The sequence below is a fragment of the Mus pahari genome, chromosome 21, assembly GCF_900095145.1.
Source record: "Mus pahari chromosome 21, PAHARI_EIJ_v1.1, whole genome shotgun sequence".
NCBI lineage: Eukaryota > Metazoa > Chordata > Mammalia > Rodentia > Muridae > Mus > Mus pahari.
In genome coordinates, this window is record NC_034610.1 from 49,471,904 (window position 1) to 49,491,419 (window position 19,516).

General features: G+C 42.0%; 1 protein-coding gene and 1 pseudogene across 2 annotated transcripts in view; both read left to right on the plus strand.

Moving 5' to 3' along the window:
* Positions 1-19,516, plus strand: part of Arhgap18 (Rho GTPase activating protein 18) — a 210,522-nt gene that overhangs the window by 96,821 nt on the left and 94,185 nt on the right. The gene's annotated exons all lie outside the window — the stretch shown is intronic.
* On the plus strand, positions 1,125-1,887 carry LOC110338095 (annotated as a pseudogene).

The window sequence follows — 19,516 nt, forward strand, 5'->3', positions numbered from 1 at the left end:
TGTGTGCCTCTGTGAAGCTAGTGACTGTGTGTGTGTCTGAGTGTGTGCCTCTGTGAAGCTAGTAAGAGTGGGTGTGTGTGCGCGCATTAGTGAAACTGGTAAAATTGTATGTGTGTGTCTCTGAGTGTTCACCTCCGTGAAGCTAGTAAGGTGCCACATGGCACTCATCCTCAGCTGAGGTATTAGGCGATATTCTCATGATCAAATATTTGAAAACAGCCTGAAGAGGAAGCGTAGGTCATTTACAGCACAACTTCAGAGCTAGCCTTGGTAATTTTCCTTTCGGGTTTGTGTTTTTCTGTCTTGAATTTTAGTTTTTGTTTTTTGTTTTTTGTTTTGTTTTGTTTTGTTTTGTTTTGTTTTGTTTTGTTTCGAGACAGGGTTTCTCTGTATAGCCCTGGCTGTCCTGGAACTCTCTCTGTAGACCAGGCTGGCCTCGAACTCCGAAATCCGCCTTCCTCTGCCTCCCAAGCGCTGGGATTAAAGGCGTGCGCCATCACCGCCCGGCTTGATTTTTTTTAGTTTTTATTCCACACACATTCTTAGACATGCTCTCTAAACACTGAAGTTTCTATAGCTTGTCTGCTGTCGTTACACTTGCAGTTAAGTTTTAACCCGAATGCAGAATGTCTCAGCAGGCATTTTCTGCTAGGGAAACCACAGATATGTCAGGATGTGTATGTTGCTAAGCCACCACACACATCATTTCCTTTCCTACTTCCCCTTGGCCCCGGCAGTCCTATTGCTGGCTCGTCTGTCACTCATGACAACCGAGTCATCCCGGACCTGTCTCTCAGGCCTGCTCCAGGGGGCTGTTACTGAGCTAGGTGGTTTTATTCTCTTTGGTTTTGTTTTTTTGATTTTTTTTTTTCTTCTGCCCAGCCTTCCTTTGTTTTCAAGTGCTGCACCTCAGCTTGACCTTACTGCACTCCTCTCAGGCTGTCGCCTGCTTCTTGGCCCCTGGCTCTAGCCCCGTGGTGCCGGGAGCGCTGCGCATGCGCAGAGGCCTGGCTTCCATCTTCAGCACCCCAAGGACAGAAAGTGGTCATCGATGCTGGTTTCTCAGTGTTTCCTTTGTGTGACAGTCTCCAGTGAGAGCGGCCCTGCACTCTTGGCCAGCTTTCTTTCCATCCGTTGTGATTCCCTAGTGGTGGTCTCGTTTACCATGCTCACCGTGTGCTTCTTCCTTACTGTGTTGTTAGAGGTAAATGGGGCAGGCACTGTGACATAGGAGAACCTCTACCCTTCGCGACTTTAATAACCCATTAGGGCTTTCTCTCTTCCTACCTATCACCTTGCTCCATAATTCACACTAATAAAAATATGAAAGACCTCTTCCTGTTCTCCACCATGGCGCAAGATCAAGGGGAGAAGGCGAACCCCATGCGGGAGCTATGCATCCGCAAGCTCTGCCTCAATATGCATCAGGGAGAGCGGGGACAGACTGACCCGGGCAGCCAAGGTGTTGGAGCAGCTCACAGGCCAGACCCCCGTGTTCTCCAAAGCTAGATACACTGTCGGGTCCTTTGGCATCCGGAGAAATGAGAAGATTGCTGTTCACTGCACAGTCCGTGGAGCCAAGGCAGAGGAAATTCTGGAGAAAGGCCTGAAGGTACGGGAGTGTATGAGTTACGGAAAAATAGCTTCTCAGATACTGGAAACTTTGGTTTTGGAATTCAGGAACACATTGACCTGGGCATCAAATACGACCCAAGCACTGGTATCTATGGCCTGGACTTCTATGTGGTGCTGGGTAGGCCAGGGTTCAGCATCACAGACAAGAAGCACAGAACAGGCTGCATTGGGGCCAAACACAGAATCAGCAAGGAGGAGGCCATGCGCTGGTTCTAGCAGAAATATGACAGGATCATCCTCCCTGGAAAATAAGTTTTATCCAAAAAGCCAATAAAATTTTCTCAGAAATGCAAAAAAAAAAAAAAAGAAAAAGAAAAAGACATCATATTGGCTTATGCTTGAGTGAATTTGCTAATAGTTCCTTCTCTTTCCTCTTCCTCCTTCAGACAGGGGTCTCACTTTCTAGCCCAGGTTAACCCCAGATCTTTAGTTGGGGTCTCACTTTGTAGCCCAGTTTAACCTTAGATTTCTAGTCTTTCAGCCTCTGGAGTGCTGCGATTACACGTTTATGTGATAGTACCCGGCTCAAATTATTTCATACCAGAAATTTTAACAAAATGGGATAAATGAAAAGAGCAGGCTAGTTTTCCTTAATTTCTTCCAGAGGAGCCTTATTTGGTCAGTTAAATAGATTGCAATGCCATGTTTGTTACCTGTAGTCCACAGTCTGGAGAAAGAACACTTTCCTGGGTGGAGATAAAGCTGAGATGTGGTTTATGTTATGCTGTATAAGGTCTGTGGTTTAATCTCAAGCACTATAATAATGTCATTTTTCTTGAAGTATGTAAGTCTGAGAAAAGTATTTCAAAGTATAGCATAAAAATGAAAGACGAGCAGAAGGAGAGAAACAGAGCTCTGTGTGAGATTGTATTATCTAAGAATGTCCTTTGACGACAATGTATTTCTTTGGGAACGTTCTTTGATAAAAATATATTACGTGTGTGAATTTTAAAAAGCCAGACTTGGTTTTTGTGTGTGTGTGTCCCATTTAGTCTCCTTCAGCTACATGTGACCAGTATTATATCTGTTCTAGACTATAAACTCATAGAATCTTTGAGCAGGTTGTTTCCTGTGTCTGTGTGTGTGTGTGTGCACGCGCGCACACGCGAGCATGCACGCGTGCAAGCACTCATGTATGTACAGACAGCAGTGTGCAAGGCGATGTTCTGGGATAATTTTCCTCATCCTTTGGAATAGTTTCCCTTGTACTTATCTTCCAAGCTTCTGCACAACATTCCACAGTCCTCTTAACACCGAATGTATTTTCTGGTCCAAAGTTCCAAAGTCCTTCCATAGTCCTCCCCAAAACACGGTCAGGTTGTCACTGTCACCCACTATGCTGAGTTTGGGTGGATTTTAGTAACAGGCCTTAAGAATTTTACCCTATATCCCAGGTGTCAGAAATCCGTGTTTCCGCCCCTCTATACACTTGACCACACCAGGACCCTATATCCCAGGTGTCAGAAATCTGTGTTTCCGCCCCTCTATACACTTGACCACACCAGGACCCTATATCCCAGGTGTCAGAAATCCGTGTTTCCGCCGCTCTATACACTTGACCACACGAGGAGTCTATCAGGAGGGGCTTGGAGGGTTTGCTTCTGTTTCCTCTGGACCTGTTTGCTCCGTCGCTCTGACATTCTTTTCTTTTTTTTTTTTTAAAGTCATTTTTTTTTCTTTTTTTTATCTATTCACTTTACCTCCCACTCACTGCCACCTCCCAGTCACCCCCTCCCACAGTCTCCCCCCTCCCCTTCTCTGAGCAGGTAGATTCCCCTCCTGGGTATCTAGTCCCCTTCAGCACATCCTTTCCTACTGAAGCCAAACAAGGCAGCACACGTAGAAGAACATATCCCATAGCCCCCATCCAGGCAATAGCTTTCGGGGCAGCCCCCACTCTAGTTGTTAGGGACACATGTGTGAAGACCAAGCTGTCTGTCTGCTACATATGTGCCGGAGGCCTAGGTTCAGACTGTGCATATTCCTTGGTACAGTGTCTGTCTCTGTCTGTCTGTCTGTCTGTCTGTCTGTCTCTCTCTCTCTCTTTTTTGGCTTTTTGTTTTTCTGGATTCCTTAAATCAGGATGCTAGCCGAAAGCCACACGGAAGGAGGAGGCAAGCATGGTTGTGTGGTCAAGTCAGGACCCTAGCCTAGCTAGGAGTGGACAGTATGGGTTGTTTTACACTCCAAAGCTACCGTTATCTCTCTGTGCCTTGTTAGATGCCTTGACGTTGACAGCTACCTGTGATATTCTGTCTTGGTTGGGTGGAATCTCAAGAACGGGAAGAGATGGGGACAAGTCTTTTGTTCAGAAAACTATGGAACATCTGAAATGAATTTTTTTTTGTTTGTTTTGAATGTACTAGATTACCAACAATTCCTTTAAAAAAAAAAGTTCTGTGATTCTGTAATTTCAGTGTGGTCTGGTTTTGTTTTATTTTCATGTGCGTGTGGTGTTTATATACATGTGAACACGTGTGGACATATGTATGGATGCTTGCATATGTGGCGCACAGAGGTTGATATGGGATGCCTTCTATTGCTCTCCACAATATGCATTGAAGCAGAGTTGCTTACTTGAACCCAGAACTGACTTGACTTGGCTTGTCTGTCTTGCCAGCACAGCGCTCTTCCTGGATCCTCTGTCCCATCTCTAAGCACTGTGATTACATGTGGGCCTGTTCATGCACCTGGCATTTATTTATGTGGACCCTAGGGATCTGATCTCATCTTTCCTCACCTTCCCATCACCACCTGAGCAATTTCTTCATCCCCAACAGTGTGAGATTTCAATATGATAAGTTAAAATGAACTTTGTAAGAAACAGTAGTAGCTTTTTTTTTTTTTAACTGGGCTGGAAGGATCTCATATGGTGAGATACAGTGGAAAGGAGACAATGGGCTTTTCCTATGGCTGCCGAACACTTCTGTTCCCTAACGTAAGGCTCTGAGGAAGGAGGAAGAGATGGTGGTCTTACTAACAAATAAGCTTGTTCTTCATCTTTGAGAGCTAGGTAGATTTCGATGTTTAATGTCTTTGAACTGCCTCAAAAGTGTTTGCCCTACAGCAGGGATACTTAACTAATGGCAAGTGGAATATGATTATTTATTTATTTATTTATTTATTTATTTATTTATTTTTAAGTAAAAGGACCTAAATGGCCCTGACAAGTAGAAAAGCTTTTCCACTGCAATCTTGCTGTCTGTGGTGACAGTTGTGTTGTCACTGGAGAAGCTAAGGACTAAAGTGACCAGTGAATGGTAGCACAGATCTAGAATGGCCAATGTTGGGAAGGAAGCAGATATTTATGGATACAAGCACCTGCGGAGTCACCCTTTCATAGGCAAGATCTTCTTTTTTTTGGTCAGTGATTATAATGAATGCCATACCCCGCTTCCATTTCTGGAGACTGGAAGGGACCTGACTATAGGGTTCCACCATGCCAGGCTTTATGTGTGTCCATAGCACACCTGAGAAGTGGCACTTGAGGGCTTCCTGAGATGGCTGTTGGGCTTCTTCTCCCAGTGCTTCTCAGTCAAGGCAGGAGGGTAGCGAAAGGAGTGGAGGGGTAAGAGCCATGGCCACTATTTGCAAGGATATGTGAGGCTATGCCTGAGGAGAAAGAGGGGAACAAGGTTCTCAATTGTGTTTAACATCAGTTTGAATTGGGTGATGCTTTTCAGGTTAGCTCTCCACATACTTGATGAATGAAAGAACCCAGGAGGAAACATTTGGGGTCTTTCAAATGTTGATGAACTCTTCAAATATATTTTTGAGGAGAACTCTAAACACCCTGGCTCCTCAGCTTGGATTTTTCCACCCATTATCCTTTTCATGCCCAGGTTTTGTTTTGTTTTTGTTTTTGTTTGCAGGTGTGGTGGTGAATTAGATAATGGCATTCAACAAGTGTCAGTACTAGCTAGAATCTATGAATAATAGGTCATTTAGAAAAGTAGGGTCTTTGTAGATGTGACTCAGGCTCTCTTGGGAAGGGATTATTGTGGTTATCCGTTTGTTCTCTGAGTGAATTACACAAATCCTCCTGTGAGGGAGAGGGAGTTTTGACTCCCATGGAGAAAGAGACTGACAGTGGAGGCAGACTCCAGAAGGAACCATTTCCATAAAGGAATACCCATAAAGGAATACCAGCCTGCTCAGGAGGCAGAAGTCAGAGGAACCATTTACATAAAGGAATACCAGTCTGCTCAGGCACTGTGAGAGACCAGAAGACCCTCTTGGTACCATGGAGGGAGCCCAACTATCCGCACATTTTTATCTCTGGCCCAGGGTTCTTGTTTTGGGTTTCACATCTCCAACCTGAGATGACAAGTTCCTGTTGACTTTAGTCACCACATTTGTGGTCAGTTGTTGTGGTACCACATGCTTTAAGGTGGGGGAGGGAAGTGAAGTTGAAATGGGAAGGAATTTGATCAGGGTGCCTATGGCCCCAACCTTTGATAGAAGAATCCTCTTTTAGTCGCTGTGTCATTTGTGTATTCTGAAGGATAGAGGAGCCTAGTTCAGGGTCACTCTGATGATCAGGTCATCATTCCCAAAACAGCCCTCTAACTGGGTCACATGTAATTGCACAAAGTCCCAATTTGACTGTAAATCTGACATTCTATTTGGCCTGCTTATAATTATATCCTTATTTTCTGGCACACAGTAGGTTCTCAGTAAATATTTTCCAAATGAGCACATTTCAAAGTCTGAGTAGTTTCCTAATTGGCTTCAATCTACCATTCCAACTATTTCCCCTTACTTTTTTTTTTTTTTTTTTTTTCATATTCTTGCCAGGAGCGAACCAAGTTGGTAAGATATAAATAATGAATAACAACTACAATTTCTCCTTTGAATAATAACTGTCCAGATGACAGATGGCACCAGAATAGACTGATTGGGTAATAAATATTAATTGAAACATTTTTTTCTTTTGTTACATCTCTTAGAGAAAAAGAGGCAAATTAGGACAAATCAAATGTGCTTTAAGGATTTAGTAAGAAATGTACTTTGAAGTGTAATTTTTTTTAGGGTCAGTACAGCTCAAACTCAAATGAATTCAACACCTGTAGGCTTCTCCAGGATTGTGATATTCACACTGTCAGACACTGACTCTCAGGGTGTGAAAAACATCCTAGAAAATAGTAAAACTAAAATTGTTTGAGTAGAGGAAGCTATTTGGTGACTTCTTAGCAGTTTTTTTACCACCTGACAGTAGACGCTGATCTTTAGGCTAGGGGCCATTATCTTGTCTAGGATAGTGCAAAAGTATGTTTCCTTGACCCTTTCTGTGCAAAATGCAAGCACTTGGAAATGTTTTCACAGCAGGTAATGAATACAGATCCATTTCACATCCAAATTCAAAAATTTTCAGTTGACGAAAATTAGAAATTCTGAAGCTCAAACAACATTCAAGAGACAGCATCTCAGTCTCTGGTTTTTACCCCTGTGTTTCTGTGACGCCCAGAGTGGCATGGTGGGGATGCAGACAACGTTGAGAATCATGGTTTTGTTCTATTATCCCATCTATATCATGGTCTACTCCCCCCCACCCCCCAGTTTTGGATGCAGGCTTTCATGTATTAGGGCTTGAACTCAAACTTGATGGGTAACAGAGAATGGTCTTGAGCTCTTGATCTACCCCTACCTCCTGATCCCTGGGATAATAGGTATGATGCTGAGGTTCAAACCCTGGGCTTCTTGAGTGGCCAGCAAGCCCTCTACTAACTGGTCTATGTCCCCAACCTGGCCTCCCAGATGGCCTTTACAGCTAATTTTTGTTAGAAACTACAATATTTTGTGGCTGCATTTCCAGGTTTTTGTATTCTGTATACACTGTTGTATCTCCAGTGTTTAATCAGGAGACTGGCACAGAGTGATGGATAACTGTGATTGTGTGAATTTCTTCGGTGGTGTTGGCGCCTTGCCAGACATCTGTTAAGTAATCTTCTCTTGAGCTACTGTAGGAGACGTAAAGAACAGCCACAGAGTTTTCTTGAGCAAGTAGTTGGATTTTTAAATAAAAGAGGCCAATGGAGAATAATGCATTTGGGCTCTGTGATTAATAGTGTATTTGGCCTCAAATATATATGCACTGATGTAAGGTGAGTTTTTTCATGTTTTGTATAAACATTGCTTGAAGACTTGAGGAGGCTCTAGTGTTCAAGTCCATGGATCCCTAGGGATCAGTGGGGCTCAGCTTGAAAAAAATCCAGCTCGAAGGTTGTTCCTTCTTCTGAGAGATCTAGTAGTTCTGCCACATAGACATCTTTCATCTTGTAACATCAGGTTGCATTACACCTTGGCAGAAAGGCAAATTATAGAAGGCATAGTTTTCTTTTTAATATGAGTGATACGTATCCATTTTATATCTCATAGCTCATTTTAATATTTTTTTGAGATAGGTATCTGTTGCCCAGTATAGTGTAGTCCAGGGTATATTATAACTCACTGGTATAACTCCTTGTGGTCCTCCTGCCTCTGTGTCTTAAGTTCTGGAATTACAGGAATGAACTGCCATACTGGGTATTTGTTACTTTTTAGTTGTTGTTATCTTTCGTATTCTTTGCACTTTGTACATTAAACTTGTAGAATCGAGAGCAGTATTATGTTCTTATAGAGATTCAAATGCCATTTGGTGATGGGATTATTGAATTTTGGGAACAAAGGTATCTGCAAATGTGTGGATTAATGATGATAGAAAGAGGTGACTTTGGGAAAGGTGCCAAATAGCTGGACTGTCTGGGAAAGGAGCTGGAGAGTCTTTCCAAGCACTCTCATTGATAACAAAATTCTGAGAAAAAAAAATTCGTTCACTGTTAATGTATCTACGGTTGAGTACTCTGTAAACATCAACGTTCAATTTTAGACCTCTGGTGATTTTCTAGCAGCACATCTAAACCTGAACAAGAGATGGAGTCTTTTAGATTTTAGAGGAATCTTTTAGAAATGGAATTAAGTTGGAGTGCCTAGCAAAAGCAAGCACTCGCCACATTAGTTAACTAGGTGTCCATCACCATAAAAATGAATGATTTCCATGGAGATTAGAAGAGTCAGCGAGGGCAACTTATTCTTTAAACTTCATCTTTAGTATAGGACTCTTACTTTAAATCTGGCCTTATGGTTTATTTTAATCTTAGTTTAGCAATGCAAAATTCAGTGTTGCTGTGTAAAAATCTGAGTTTTTTTTCTTCCTAGCCCCAGGATTCCCTGAATAATGACCCTGAGATTCAAATTATATTTATAAATACTTAGGCCATAAACTTGTCTGTTCCCGACCATCTCACAAGTTAATATCCCGTTTATTCTGATGTAAATTCTGACATGTGGCAGGTACCATCCCTGTCCTCCTCCTTGTTTCCGGGCACCAAATTCTGCTTTCACTCTATCCCAGAATCCGTGCTGCCTCTCAGATGTCCCCTTTTCTCTTTCCTGCCTACAGGCCAATCATCTTTAATTGGCGACTGTTGTATCTGTATAGTACACAAGAGATTTTCCTCTACACTCTGAATATTATTTTCTATTTTTCTTCCTTTTAAAAAAATGCAGTTTGTCTTCCAAAAGTTCTAAAGAGTGTGGTTGAAACAACGTTTAAAACAGGGCTTTTGCATTCGCCTCCAAGGTGAAGAATCAGAAGGGAATGCCTTTTGAACAAGCACTGGGACACGCACGCCGCAGGCCCTATGGCTTACAAACCAGCCACAGTGTCAAGGCATGGGACACAGGGTGGGCATGGCTGTCTTGGGGAGTCTGTGCTTGAGTTGGGATAGTCTGAGCCTTCATTGAAAATGCTTATGAACATTCCATGGCTAAGCACTGTTGGTGGATCACCTTATGTTGTGGGTCTGAGTGAGATCTACCCTGTTGCCCTGCTACTTACTGTTCATGGGGACTTTAGTGTTTATGACAGGGGAAGAAGTGCTTCCTATTTCAGTGCTTATAGACACTGCCCACAGGAGGCTTGACCTTGAATGGAAGAGGAGTTCCCACTTTGCTTCCCTTCTAGCAACCTTTAATGGAATATCGGGACAGAAAACCTGACAGCGACTATACTAAACCAAGTGACGGATCAGTGATGCCTGCCGTAGTGAAGAGGAGAGAGGACTACACATGAGGAAATCAACCTGTTCGAGTTCTAGGCCAGCCAAGGCTGTATGTGGGGAGTGTGTGTGTGTGTGGGGGGGGTTGTCTTAATGTACGCTTCTCCTCCAACCTTGCCATACAGCCTCCCGGCTACTTAAGGGTCATTTCTGGCATATGGCTGAGTTGTTCCTTCAGTTGTGGAGCAGACTTTGGAAGAGTGATGGATGGGGAAGGCTATTCTAAACTCAGTAGGAGGCGATTTGGAGTTATTTGATAGGCAGAGGAGGCAGACTGTTTTAAAACATAGGTTCCCGAGGAATAAATGGCGAAGAAAACCAGGTGTTCTGTTTCTTCTTCATATCAATTTAAATTTTATTTTATGACTTTGAGGGGGCAGTTTATTACTATGTCCATTTATCCAAAGAATATTACTAGATCTTTCCCCCTAGGATAGTGGTCCTCAACCTTCCTAGTGCTGTGACCTTTAATACAGTTCCTCATGTCGTGGTGGCTCCAACCATGAAATATTTTCATTGCTACTTCATAACTGTAACTTTGCTACATGTTATGAATCATATACATGTGCAGGATATCTAACACGTGATCCTTAAAGTGTCATCTGCCCCTCAAAGGGGTCTTGACTCGTGTGTTGATAATGGCCACCTTAGGGCCGGTGACCTAGCCAGCTAGGAAGTTTTGGCTCAGTTAACACCTCCAAGAATGAGTTTTGTCCTTCGGAGAGGGCTTTAATTTTGAGCAAAGAGTGGTTCGTTACTTCTGTGCCAGAATTGTACCCATGATTACCCATCTTTCAGTGCCAGCTATTGCTGTAGCTTAAATGATTTACAACTGGGTAATACCACAGGTGACCCTTCTCCCACTGAGAAAGTCTATATTGAAAGTAGTATATAGAACCTTCCAGCACTATAAGAGCGAATACATGGTGATAAAGCAACAGTTTGATTTTTCTATGTTCTGTGACTACACTGAGTGGTCCCTTTAGCAATAAGCTGTTACCATGAAATTCTAGAGAGTGACAACGAGCAATAGCCTATAATGTCAATTTTTATTTTAAATAGGAGCAAAGAAATAGCTTTCTACTAAGGACCTTTAGGGACCTGAGTTTGGTCCCTGAAACTCTCATGGTTGAAGGAGAAAACCAACTTTTTCAAGCCTATCCTCTCACTTCCCCATGTACACACTGTGGCTCTTGTCTCCACCCTGCACACAAAGTAAAATACAAAACAAAATTTCCTGAGTGATTATAAAAATAGAACATGTGAATTACTGATAGAATTGGCCACATTTAATATATGTATATATATATAATTTATATGTATATATGCATATATATGTACATGTATAAATATTTATACATACATATATATATATATATATATATATATATATATATATATATATAAATAATGAGTTGATGTAAGCGCACGAGGGATTTGTAGTTAATTCAAGACATTTGTTTGTCAAGGAACTTTAGTCATTTTATGGAAAAATAGTTCAGTACATGTATTATAATTTCCCAGGACCACAGAGTGCTGACGTGTACTCAGATAGCGATGTTCAAGATTCTCTATGCTTGATTGGTGAGGAAGGAAGTAGGCCAGAGAGGTTAGGTGACATGTCGCAAATGAAGCAGTAAATGACAGTCAGGCAAGCAGCTCAGGCCCTCTTCCTTTACCCCATAGACAAGTCTTATAAATCTTTGTGCAAATCTGGCCATCCTCATACAGTAGTTTGCTTCAGTTCTAATAGATTGTAATAATGCGGAATTCAGCAAGTAGTGTTCATGTGGATAAAACATTGAAAGTTTTCGACTGGTTGTAAACTATTGCTATGAAATATAGTTCCTTAATGATGGAGAGATTAAATGCTAGCAGAGCTGCAGTGAAGCTCAAAGCAGAGTGGTCATTGTCATCATTGCAAAGTGAAGTGTGTTGGTGTGAGGAGGGGACAGAGGGAGAGAGGGAGGAAGGGAGGGAGGGGGAAGTGGGCTAGAACAGAGGTGGGGGAGGGTAGAAGGAGGGAGGGAGGGAGAGATTGGTTGATTTTTGTGCTTCTAACAATTATGAAAATGAAATTTAAGCCAGTATCTTTGAAGCTTTTTCTTGTATTTTGCTTAAGTAAAGTCTTATATCCTATACACACTCCCCATTTCTACATTTGGTTGAATTTTAAATAGCATAAGGAATAACGCACTATACATATATACATAAATATTTTTTTAAAGTACCATATATTTAAATACCTTCATTGAGGATGTTAATTCGGTACCTCATTTAAGACTTGTGAAGAGGGTCTGCGGAGATGCCTCAGCAGTTAAGAGCAAAGACTGCTTTCCCAGATGACCCAAGTCAGTTCCCAGCACCCAAATCAGTTGTTTCACAACCACATGCTAATTCTAGCTCTAGGGGACGTGGTGCCCTCTTCTGACTTCTGTAAAAAGTTGCACAGAAATAACTAAATCTTTAAAAAGGAAAATTTGCACTGGCTCGCAGGATATGGAAACCTTAGAAAGCATACCATAAAAGATGTTGGGCATCCTGCTTGTGGACGTTGTACATCGTGGTGCGGAGCCTAGTGCGCACCACGATGTACAACGTCCACAAGCAGCCTTCCCTTCCCTTCCCTTCCCTTCCCTTCCCTTCCCCTTCCCCTTCCCCTTCCCCTCCCCTCCCCTCCTTTTTTGTGAGATGACTTTGGTGGCACAGGCCTAAAGTCCTAGCACTTAGCAGGCACAAACAGTAGAGTCACTTGAGTTCTTGAATTTAAGATGGGCTTTGGCAATGTAGTTAAGACTTCATTCAAGAAGTTATAAAATAAGAAGTTGTAAAATATTAAAGATTTCTTTTGAGAGGTCATACTAATTTGAACAGTCACAACCTGGATATGGTTTTGAGTTGGGAGAAGGGGAGCAGATTTAACAAGGAAAATAGGAACCATACATTTGCGTTAAATTTCCATGCAGGATGAAAATAATATAACAAAGGAAACCATTTCCATTGTAAAACACTCGTGGATGGTAATTCTGAAGCACAGTAATTTGAGCTTTCTAAAATTTATACAGAAGGTTAGTTTTTAAAGAAAAGTATTTGGATATTTTTCAGGGTACATAAATATTATGAAAAAAACGACTCACGAGTGTCACTGGCCAGGGAGGGAAGAGATGCACATTGCAGTCTATGTGCAGACAGCCAGTCATGTGACCTGGCCAGGGAGGGAAGCGATGACAGGCGGTCATGTGACCAGATGCTGCTCACTCACCCCTCACAGGCCTAGGACCATCCTTGGTCTGTAACATAAAATAACCTGACCGGTACGATCTAAAGGCCCCTCACATATCTGCAAGTCTATTGTTGGTGATAATCCGAGAAATCAGGGACCAGTTTGGGCAAGAGCCTGAAAGTTTCACTGAGGACCTTAATAGGAGCCAGATTTTGAGTGAAGTACAAAACTTGATAATTTAGGAACAGCACATTCCCCATGGACATAGGGCATGGACAAGTCAGGTCTAAAGGGGGCATTCCACTCTTTAGTGTCCCATGGTTTCATTATTATGAAAGCAAAATTGTTGATTATTGGAGACGGAATAGGGGATTGGCTCAGCAGAATTAGAATAGTCATTAAAGGAGTTTTCAGGCATCTACGACTACACCGGGAGATATATATGTTGTTGAGGAAGCAACCCAGACCAAGCAAGGACGAAGGAAAAGCTAACAGTGGGGGCACTAGCCAAGGTTCAGGATGCACACCACGCTCATTTGTTCACCCTGCTTTCCTAGAGAGTTGATGTGAGGAAGAACTGACAAACCAGGCTCTTTGGAAACTTGATGCTGTCAAGGGAGGAAGGTCAGTCATTGTTCAAGAAGGAAGAGTGAATTGCATACGTGTGTGTGTGTGTGTGTGTGTGTGTAGGTGTGGGCAGGCATGTGTACAGAGTGCATGTGGAGGTCAGCAGACAGCTTTTTGAGACTTGTTGTTTTCCTTTCTCTGTATGTATGTGTTCCTGTGATCAAACCCTGAACCACCTCGCCAGCCCCTGATGGTGTAGTCAGGGACCTCATTGGCAGATACACTCAAGGAAGAGATACATTTTCTGCCAACCTAAGCTAATTAGCATCAGATATGAAAAGTTTACCAGTCTGTTTTAAGTTGTTTGAAACGCAAGAACTCACCGAAATACATAGTTTATATTATTTCTCTTCTATATAAAATGAGAAAGATAATGTCTATATACTTACACAAGTATATGTAGATAAATTGCCTGAATTTCCCTCTAGAATGGTAAAGGTGAAGGGAAGTGAGTGTTTGGCTCTGGGCAAGTGTGTGTGTTAAAGCTCAGAGTCCTTTCTTCAATGATTCCAAGCTTCCGCTCGACACCAGGCATCTCAAAACAGCACAGTTCTGTGAATGTTATGATGCTAAGTGGTGGATTTTATATCCTGAGGGTTCTGACCATATGAGCTCAGGAAACGGGTGGGAACCAGCAATTACCGGTTAAGATCTGTCTGTTGGAGAGGGGTTATGACGGATGGGTAGCTATGGTGATAGAGGGTAGGGGTTGTCTAGCTCCTAGCTTATTCACCTATGGCAGGGTTGGGAAAGATTCGGCAACAACGGTAAGGGGTTTTGACTGCAGAATGGCTAAGAATTGAAAATCAAGCATGTTCTGATTCCCAGTGGTTTCTGACAGTGATTCTGTGTATGCAAAACACACATTTTGCTTTGTATATATCATCATGCTATGAAACAGCAACCAACACTGCCTGGACACTTCACCCTGGATTTGAGATGGCTGTGTTATGAAGCATAGCCTTTATACTATACACATAAAGGTTTCTATACTTATAAAAACTTCATGGTTTGATGGTTGGGAAAATACTTGCATATTTTCCTGCTATCATTTTTTTAGCATGTTTGTATCAAATTAATATATCTTTGGGTCATATTCTGTTAGTGTTTACTTAAAAAAAAGAAGCAAAGGTGGCAGAGACAGGCGGATCTCCTTGAGTTCAAGGTCAGCCTGGTTTGCATAATGAGTTCCCCGGACAGCCCGAGTTAGTAGTGACTCAAAACAAAAACAAACAAAAAACAAGAAAGGCTCAACAGCAACAAAAATGCCAAACTGGACCATGAGCCCACAGGTCCTCAATCTCACACAAGGGACAGCAAGCAGGGGAGGAAAGCAGAGATAGGGAGGGGTGCTGCTCCCCAGGGAAGAGCTCACTGATTGGTTTTCCACAAGGACAATCCTGAATTCAGACAAACATGTAACACTGTACATACTGAACAGATTATAGTTAGAAATATGTATGCACGCATGCACACACACACACACACACACACACACAAAAATGTGCATTAACAATTAGTGAAAAGCCGGGAAGTGGTGGCACACGCCTTTAATCCCAGCACTTGGGAGGCAGAGGCAGGCGGATTTCTGAGTTAGAGGACGGCCTGGTCTACAAAGTGAGTTCTAGGACAGCCAGGGCTACACAGAGAAACCCTGTCTCAAAAACAAACAAACAAACAAACAAAAAACCCCAAAACAATTAGTGAAAAAAGAGGCCTGGATTTGAATAGGGAGGAGGATACAAGAGGGTTTAGAGGCAAGAAGGGAAGAGCCTGACGTTATTAAATTATAATTTAAAAATTAAAATGACTGCTTGCGTTGTTAGTTAATTTGAGTTTCATAAAATTATTAAATGCATTTTATCTGGAGATTAGAATATAATTTTCAACAGTTTCTGAACTAGTCCTAAGCATACTTGTGTTATTTCCTATGTATATGAAGTGACTATTTCAATAATGACTATAAAATAGAAATATCCAAGAGCTCTCATGCTCTATTTTCCTCAGGATCGAATATTTAGCCTCTATGTAATTCTTTCTCTAAAAAAAATGAACAGGCATACTATCTAACTGGCATGCAAACTGTATTTTTTTAAAATAAATGCAAAGGATTTGTTATTAAATATTGATTTTTATACCCATATATGTATGGGTTTTAACTATAAAACGTTGGGCCATGAAATGAAGGAAAGCAGTTGTCTCCAATATGGGGCTGCCCCCTTATTTGAGTAGGTGTCCATTCAGCCTTGAGCTGGAGGGTTTGTTTTTATTATCTGTAAGCTCCCATGATCGTTTCAAAATTCTCTAACATATACGATGAATACGAGCACCTGCCAACACCTGCCTAGAGAAAACAGAAATGCCAAAATAATGAAACATACAGAAAGCCATAATGTAGACTTTTTAACATTTATTTCATTGTACAAGGGTGATTTTAGGTGAAGGGGGAAAAGCCCTTGAAACCTGATGTCCAGATTAAAGCTCTTTGAGGGTCACAGGTAAAATTGTTCTTGACTGAGGTTTAAGATAAATCCCAATTCAAATAGTCCTTTACTTCAGCCTAGAAAAAGTGGAGAGCAAAACTCTGAGGAGAAAATCAAAACAAATGACCAAGGAAATTCATGACATAAAGAAACAGGAAATAAATAACAAAAACCCATGTTGTTTCATTTATGTGTAACAGGGACCCAGAGTTATTGAAACGTGTCTAGCCTAACTTTAATAACCCTGTGCACTGTAGAGAACCAAGGCATTAAAGTTACAACTGCGTTCAAAACCATTGCCTTTAAAGCTGGTTTTGTGAGTATCTTTTTTTTTTTTTTTTTAAAGATTTATTTATTTATTATATGTAAGTATACTGTAGCTGACTTCAGACACTCCAGAAGAGGGCATCAGATCTTGTTATGGATGGTTGTGAGCCACCATATGGTTGCTGGGATTTGAACTGAGGACCTTTGGAAGAGCAGTCGGTGCTCTTATTCGCTGAGCCATCTCACCAGCCCTTGTGAACATCTTGATGCAAATAGTTTTGAATATTTTTTTTTCTGTTTGCTATGTAAAGCAGTTGTTCACTGTTAGCACAGAGAGAGGCTCAGGTAACTAATCCTCAGAGGACAATGAGGCAGTATATGCTCTTGACCCTCAGTGTGAGGTTCTTTCTCCTCCCTGGCCTCGAAGCAATTACATTGCTGGTTTTGGCTTGGTTTTGTGTTCATTTTCCAATCATGACCTTTGTGTTACTTTATTTTCATATTTTATCTTATTTTATACCCTGAGATAGGGTCTCCCTATGTAGCTCTGATTATCCTGAAACTCCCTCTGTAAAACAGGCTGGACTCCAATTCAGATAACCACCTGCACCTGCTTCCATGTGCTGGGATTAAAGACGGGCGCTGCTCTGCCTGGCTTTCTTCATTGAATATTATGAGATAATCCAGCTTGCTTTCCTTTATCTGAGGTTTTTTGGACCAAATGTATTCCACATTTGAGGCTGGGAGTAGGAGGGTGTACCTTTATGAAGGGTTGCATAGATCTTACAGGTTGGTCATCACTAATCAAGTATAGAGTGCTCCCAAAAGTGAGCTCTGAACTTCACAGAACCAAGGGCCTCTCCTCCCATTGATGACTGACTAGGCCATCCTCTGCTACCTATGCAGCTGGAACCATGAGTCCCATCATGTGTACTGTTTGGCTGGTGGTCTAGTCCCTGGGAGCTCTGGGGGTACTGGTTAGTTCATATTGTTGTTCCTCCTATGGGGCTGCAAACCCCTTCAGCTCCTTGGGTCCTTTCCCTAGTTCCTTCATTGGTGACCCTGTGTTCAGTCCAGTGGATGGCTGTGAGTATCCACTTCTGTATTTGTCAGGCATTGGCAGAACCTCTCAGGAGACAGCTATATCGGTCTCCTGTCAGCAAGCACTTGTTGGCATCCACAATAGTGTCTGGGTTTGATGACTGTATATGGGATGGATCCCCAGGTGGGGCAGTCTCTGGATGGTCATTACTTCGGTCTCTGCTCCTCACTTAGTCTCTGTAACTCCTTCCATGGGTATTTTGTTCTTCCTCCTAAGAAGGATCAAAGAGTCCACACTTTGGTCTTCCTTCTTTCTGAGTTCTGAGTTCCATGTGGTTTATGAATTGTATCCTGAGTATTCTGAACTTCTGGGCTAATATGCATGTATCAATGAGTGCATATCATATGTGTTATTTTGTGACTGGGTTACTTCACTCAGGATGATATCCTCCAGATCCATCCATTTGCCTAGGAATTTCATAACTTCATTGTTTTTAAAAGCTGAGTAATACTCAATTGTGTAAATGTGCCACATTTTCTGTATCCATTCCTGTCGAGGGACATCTGGGTTCTTTCTAGCTTCTGGCTACAGAGCAATTGTGATAAAAACTTCATGGTATTGGTACAGTGACAGGCAAGTAGATCAGTGGAATAGAATTGAAGACCCAGAAATGAATCTGTACACTTATGGTCACTTGATCTTTAACAAAGGAGCTAAAACCATCCAGTGGAAAAAAGACAGCATTTTCAACAAATGGTGCTGGCTCAACTGGCAGTTAGCATGTAGAAGAATGCAAAGTGATCCATTTTTATCTCCTCGTATAAAGATCAAGTCCAAGTGGATCAAGGACCTCCACATAAAACAAGATACACTGAAACTAAAAGAAGAGAAAGTGGAGAAAAGCCTTGAGCGCATGGGGAAAGGGGAAAAATTCCCAAACAGAACACCAATAGCTTATGCTCTAAAATCAAGAATTGACAAATGGGACCTGGTAACATTGCAAAGCCTTCTGTAAAGCAAAGGACACTGTCAATAGGACAAAACAACAACCAACATATTTGGGAAAGATCTTTACCAATTCTACATCTGATAGATATACAAAGAACTCAAGAAGTTAGACTCCAGAGAACCAAATAACCCTATTAAAAATGGGGTACAGAGCTAAACAAATAATTCTCAACTGAGGAATACTGAATGGCTGAGAAGCACCTAAAGAAATGTCCAACATCCTTAGTTACCAGGGAAATGCAAATCAAAACAATCCTGAGATTCTACCTCACACCAGTCAGAATGGCTAAGATCAAAAACTCAGGTGACAGCAGATGCTGGTGAGGATGTGGAGAAAGAGGAACACTCCTCCATTGCTGGTGGGATTGCAGGCTGGTACAACCACTCTGGAAATCAGTTTGGCGGTTCCTCAGAAAATTGGACATAGTACTACCGGAGGACCCAACAATACCACTCCTGGGCATATACCCCGAAGATGCTCCACCATGTAATAAGGACACATGCTCCACTATGCTCATAGCAGCCTTATTTATAATAGCCAGAAGCTAGAAGTTCCTTTCTTGTATAAAGACAGACTAGTCCACTTACCATCCACTCTTGCTCCAAGAAACATGCTACAAGAGAAAAAGATGCTATGCTAAGAAAAAAGACCTAATGTCTACTTACCTGGGTAAGCCGCTCTGGCTGCCATATCTCCCTTGCGGGTTCCTAGGTTTGGGTTTTCCTGTGCATTCTCAGCTCTTTTCTGGTTTTCTTTTTCTTTTTTTCCTTTTAATTATTTTATTAGATATTTTCTTCATTTACATTTCAAATGCTATCCTGAATGTCCCCTATACCCTCCCCCCACCCTGCTTCCCTACCCACCCACTCCCCCTTCTTGGCCCTGGCGTTCCCCTCTATGGGGCATATAAAGTTTGCAAGACCATCGGTTTCAGAGTACTGTAGTTTCACTGGTTAATTGTTCTTTGGACTAACCCAAGCATCAGTGGGCCGGGTTGTCAAGGTTCACGAAGGGAAAATAACGATCAATAAAAGAGTGTTTATTGCCCATCTTTATCACCCTGTTGATAAGGGTGAAGAGTAACCCGTTTTCTCTGCCCTAATGCCATGCCTCCTAACGGAGGGGTACTTG